This window comes from Cherax quadricarinatus, chromosome 68 (genome assembly GCF_038502225.1).
Source record: "Cherax quadricarinatus isolate ZL_2023a chromosome 68, ASM3850222v1, whole genome shotgun sequence".
NCBI lineage: Eukaryota > Metazoa > Arthropoda > Malacostraca > Decapoda > Parastacidae > Cherax > Cherax quadricarinatus.
In genome coordinates, this window is record NC_091359.1 from 5,895,434 (window position 1) to 5,901,636 (window position 6,203).

Here is a 6,203-nt window from a genome sequence, read left to right on the forward strand (position 1 = left end):
AAGCCACCGTAGGCAGTTGAGCTTTCGAGCAAGGGAGTGAGAAAGAACAGACCCGAACAGCTGGAACTTCCCAGGGGGGTAGGGAAAAGTGAGATGCTACATGAACATATAAAGGTGGTAACTGAAGGGAAGACAAGAGTGAAAGTAGGCGAAGAGAAAAGGGACGGAGCAAACAGGGGCGGCGAACGAATAAAGAATGTCTACTAATATCGGTGACCATTCTATAAATGGAAGGATTGTGTAGATCGTGAGAGCGTACATAGTAACGAAGGCAATGGGCATCACGGCGATCAGACAAGGATGGAACATTTGCTTCTGTATAGAGGCTCTCAACAGGGGAAGAGCGAAAAGCACCAAGGCACAAACGTAAGCCTTGGTGATGGATAGAGTTAAGGCTAGAGAGAGTAGCAGGAGAGGCCGCGGAATAAATCTGGTCACCATAATCGAGTTTCGATAAAACGAGGGCTGAATGTAGGCGAAGCAGAGTTCGACGATCAGCTCCCCAGGAAAGATGAGCAAGGGTTTTAAGAAGGTTTAGCCGGCTGTGACAAGTTGCCTTCAGAGAGGTAATGTGAGGTTTCCAGGTTAACCGACGGTCAAAGAGAAGGCCTAGAAACCTGACTGTATCACGTTCGTGGATACGGGAGCCATAGAGATACAAAGGATGATCGGAGATAACAGAGCGTCTAGTGAAAGTAATTTGGTGAGTTTTGGTACTTGAAAATTTAAACCCATGTGTGGTGGCCCAAGTGGAAACACGGTCGACCGCATGCTGGAGAGAAACTGCAATAAGGTGACAGTCAGCGCCTGCACAAGCAATAGCGAAGTCATCAACATAGAGTGATGACCAAATATTGGGTGGAAGAACAGAGGCCAAATCATTTATAGCAAGGAGAAAAAGTGTTGTGCTTAGAACACATCCCTGAGGGACACCTTCAGCTTGGACGAAGTCCGGGGAAAGAACATTATTGACTCGAACACGGAAATGTCTGTCAGTTAAAAAGTTCTTAAGGAAGGATGGTAGATTGCCTCGGAGGCCTAAGGAATGGGCCTGGGCCAAAATATTATACCTCCAAGTTGTGTCATATGCCTTCTCAAGGTCAAAAAATATGGCAATAACTGAGTGATTATTCGCAAAGGCATTACGAACATACGTATCCAAGCGTAGTAAGGGGTCTATGGTAGAACGACCCTTACGAAAGCCATATTGACTAGCGGAGAGACTGTTGTGAGTCTCTAAATACCACATTAAACGTCGATTTACGAGGCGTTCCATCACTTTGCAAACTGCACTTGTAAGAGCGATGGGGCGATAGTGGGAGGCATCATGTCCTGTAGTACCCGGTTTGCGGAAAGGGAGAACAATGGCAGATTTCCACAGCTGGGGAAGAACTCCTTGTGCCCAAATAAGATTGAAGAGGTGTAAGAGGACTACAAGGGCTGACCGATGTAAATGTTGTAACATACGAATATGAATGTCATCAGGCCCAGCTGCCGATGATCGGCAAGCTGAGAGCGTTGCCTCCAGTTCTTGAAGTGTAAAAGGCACATTATACTGTTCTTCTCCGAGAGAAGAAAAGTCCAAGGGTACTAACTCTCTGGCAGACTTTGAGGAAAGAAACGAGGGGCATAGATGGAGCCCTCGGGAAATACGGACCAGATGTGTGCCAAGTTCAATGGCAACGTCGAGAGGGTTTGCTATATCAACACCAGTGACCCGTAGAACAGGAGCCGGGTCAGGAGAGTATTTACCACTCAATTTCCTCACTTTTTTCCAGACTGCACTCATAGAAGAAGCAGAGGTGATGTTGGAAACATAGTCTCGCCAACAAGTGCGTTTAGCTTCACGGATGACACGGCGAGCGATCGCACGCTTCTGCTTAAAATCAACAAGTCTCTCAGCGGTTCTATTGTACCGGTACCTGCCCCATGCAGCACGTTTCAAACGTACTGCACGAGCACAAGCAGGAGACCACCAAGGCACGCACTTCTGAGAATGCCTGCCTGAGGTTTGGGGTATAGAATGAGAAGCTGCGGTATAAACTGATGTCGAGAAGATGTGTAGGAGCTCATCAATGGAGGATGAAGAAGGAACCTCACTAAAAGCAGTGAGGTGTGAGTAAAGATCCCAATTTGCCCGATCAAATTGCCAGCGAGGGCTACGGGAAGGTGGTGAATAGGAAGGAGAAGTAAGAATGATCGGAAAATGATCGCTGTCATGTAAGTCTGGTAGAACAGACCAGGTGAAGTCTAGTGCAGTGGAGGAAGAGCAGACTGATAGATCGATGCAAGAGAGAGTATGAGTACGAGGATCAAAATGGGTGGGAGTACCCGTATTTAAAACATGGAGGGGGTGAGAGGCAAGAAAAGCCTCCAACTGAATGCCACGTGAGTCACAATGAGACCCCCCCCAGAGGAAATGGTGGGCATTAAAATCACCAAGTAACAGAAGTGGTGGTGGTAAGGATGAAACAAGAAAGGCAAAGTCTGGGATAGAAAATGCTCGAGAAGGAGAGAGATATAAAGAACATATTGTAAACCACTTATTCAAGTGGATACGGGCTGCAGTGTAATGCAGCGAGGTATGGACAAATAGTTGACAGTACGGAATATCATTGCGTAGAAGAAGGGCACTTTCATTAAAGGTTCCATCTGAGAAAGGATCCGAAGAATACAATAAATTATAGCCTGAGATAGGTTGGAAAACAGCCGAGTGTAATTTTGGTTCTTGTAAGCAAGCACCAACAGGGGAAAACCTGGAAAGCAACATCTGAAGCTCACCCCGATTACCCCTGAGGCCGCGGATATTCCACTGTAAATAGGCCATGATTGGCGATGAAGAAAATATCAGGAATCTGTAGGTAAAGGCACCTACGGACTAGAGGGGTTAGAAAAGTCAACGTGTGGTGGCATTGGAAGATGTTCAAGTAGCGAAGGAACGGAGCGTTGCGAAGAATGGGGTTGTGAAGATGGAGGAGAGGGAAGAGAAGGAACAGGAAGTGAATCAGTGTCCATTGAAGGTTTAGTCTCTGCAATATATTCTGAAATGGCTTCAAGTGTTTCTGAATTCAAAGATGTATGGGAAACCATATTGGAGATAGGAGGAGGAGGGTGAGTAAAGATTGGGACAGTAATGGACTGTACCAAAGTAGAGGGGGAGGGAAAAGTGTAAGGGACTGGAGATGAAGTGTGGGGGGGGACAGAAGAGGTAGAAACCTGGGAGGTGACAGAAGAGGGAGAAACTTGGGAGGGGACGGGGGTGGAAGGCATAGTACGAGGAGGAGGGTGAATCTCCACACTTGTAATAGAGCCAGAGAGAGGGGAAGAACTAGGTACAGAGACTGGAAAGGTAACGTGTGGAGGTGGAAGAAGGGAAGGAAGGGGCAAAGAAGATTCGAGCAATGTGGATTTTTTGGACTTCTGAGTAGAGGGGCGATTGGTATTAGGTGTCGTACGAGGTCTTGTCGATACTGGGGCTTGTGAGGAAGGACGCGAAGATGTGAGAACAGACTGAGTTGTAGTCGGGACGTCAGAGCCAAGGACAGCAAAAGGATTAGATGCCGTAGTGGCTATGGGAGGGGTAACAACAGAGGAGGCTGCAGAAGATGGGACCCCAGAAGTGGGGGGACGTTTGGAAACACGAGAATAAGAAACACGGGGTAGTCTCCCTTGGAGGCGGAGATGAGTAACTGCCATAGCATAAGGGAGACCTTCTGCCTCTTTGAGGCAACGGATTTCACGTTCATTTAAGTAGACCTGGCAACGGCGGGAGTACGAAGGGTGAGCTTCATTACAATTAAGGCAAGATGGAGGTTGACTGCAAGATGTATTAGAATGGTTGTCGGCACCACAGACTGGGCATTCGGTCATAGATCTGCAATATTTCGCTGGGTGACCAAAACGCCAGCAATTTCTACATTGTTGCGGTGTAGGTATCACCTTTCGAACTTGTAACCGATGTCCCGCGACATATACAGAGGACGGGAGTTCTCGGCTGTCAAAAGTTAAACGAGCCACATTGCAAGGGTAACGTCTCCGCCCCCGGGCAGGAAGGACATAAGTGTCTACTTTGAGGATTGGGAGATCCTGGAGTTCCAGCTGTTCAAAAATGTCATTGCCACATGACTGGAAATTCTGTTGGACTATGGTATGGGGCAGAATGACAGTACCACTACAAGAATTGAGAGAAAGATGTTTTTCAATAGTGATAGGAGTAGTATCGATATTCGAAAGGAGAGAAAGATCATGAGCTTGGGTAGCATTCTGGACAGTGACGATGCGTGTACCACTCTTGAGAGCGTGAAATGAAATATCTCTGCCAACATGACGCAGGAGCGCTTTGGCAATACTATGGTCAGAAAGGTAGGCAGAAGAAGAAGTTGGTCTTAAAGTAAAGAATTTAGTCCATTGTGTGGTCCGAAACTGAGCGTGGAGAGGGAGTGCTTGACGTGTCGGTCGTTTCCGAGTAGAATGGGAAGGTAACGACGGAGCATCATCAGGAGATTGACGTTGGCGTTTAGGAGTAGGACCGGAGTTGGTCCGGCAGGAAATGGGTGGGCGATTCGAAAATTGCCGTACCGTAGAGGGAGAAGCCGGAAGCATAGTCAAAGGAGAGCGGAGTTCAGACAAATCGAAGGAGTCAGTCGAAGCCCCGGTACCTGAAGCGGGTGAGGAAACAGCACCAGCAAGAGGTACAGGGGCATCAGGAGTGTCCGAAGAGTGGTCTAAACACAAGGCAGGGTCAGAATGGGGTGCGGTATCAAGAAGGGGCCCGGGGGTAGTGGTTTCATGGACTAGGGCTGCCATGGTTAGGTTACTCCTTTGCTTTTTGTTTTTAAGAAAAAAAAAGAAAGAAGAAAAGAAAATAAAAATAAAAAAAAGAATAAAAAAGGGGGGAGCGGGGAGGAATAGTTCCCAGGAGGAATGAAAGGGCCGGAAATCCCCCTCCGCGCCCAAGAGGACTCGACACCGCTAGTAGCGCAGATGCAGCATGGAACCCGTGCCATACCCTACCCTTCATGCCAGTAAACCAGCAATCTGGGATAGCAACCTCACATCTGCCGAGCTACCTCGGTGGACAAAAGAGAGGGCGGCCGGATATCCGCCACAAAGCATACCTCCTTCAGCCACCACCCCCGGAATCCGAAAGGTGGCTTCCAGAGATACACCCGTCGCCCAAAAGACACCCAAAGCCACTCCGGGATACCGGAGAGGGATCGGGACATCCCTAGGCAATCCAGATTCCACGGCAAACTACGCCACCGCCAAGAAACCTCAACGGAATGGGATGGACCCCGGTGTCCTTTCCCCTACCTAGGAACTAGCGCGCCTGTGGGAGAAATCACGAAGGCTAAAAAGAGGAAGGGCAAAAGGGAGGGGTGAGGAGGAGGAGGAGGAATGGAAAAAGGGGAGGATGGGGAGGATGGGATAGGGGAGGGGAGAATGGGGGGTAATTAGGTTCGGTCTGAGGAAGAAGACCGACAGGGCTAATTCCTCAGACCAAGAGCCTCTTCACCACGCCAATGAGCCCCCCTTGAAGAGGTTGATGCTGGTGAGGGGCTCTTGATCTAGGAAATTGGATCTGTGCTCCAGTGCTTCCCAGGCACTTTATAATCCTATGGGTTTAGCACTCCATGATTATAATCTACCCCTGCACTATCCATTGCCCCGCTGTATAACCCTTGTGGTTTAGCGCTTCTTTTTGATTATAATAATAATATCCACTTCCTCACTGCACTCCATGACCTAATAATCATCCCTCCTCCAACCCAATACCCCTACAGCCTTCCCTGCCCTGTGGTGCTGTATGACCCTTGTAAGTTTAGCACTTCTTTTTTGATTATAATACAAAATATATCATTTACAAAACCTTTTATTTGATAGAGACCTTGGATTGAAGAATATAATATCTGTATGCCCACATCAGAATTAATAATAAGAGACAATATGTACAAGGCAAAAGCAATTCATAATGCTCATGTTACAATACTTTGTTCATGATCACTTAGGGATATTCACACCTTGATACGGTTACATTTTTCAAAGAAATGCTACAACAATAAGGATTAAGCTTTAGAGATGAGATTATAATACAGGATCAGAAAATATTTCCTAATCTATTATGCAAAAACCAAAGATATATTATTTGCATCAATAGATCTTTGCTGTGTAAAATTTTCAGTATACCACAAATTAGCTTGCCA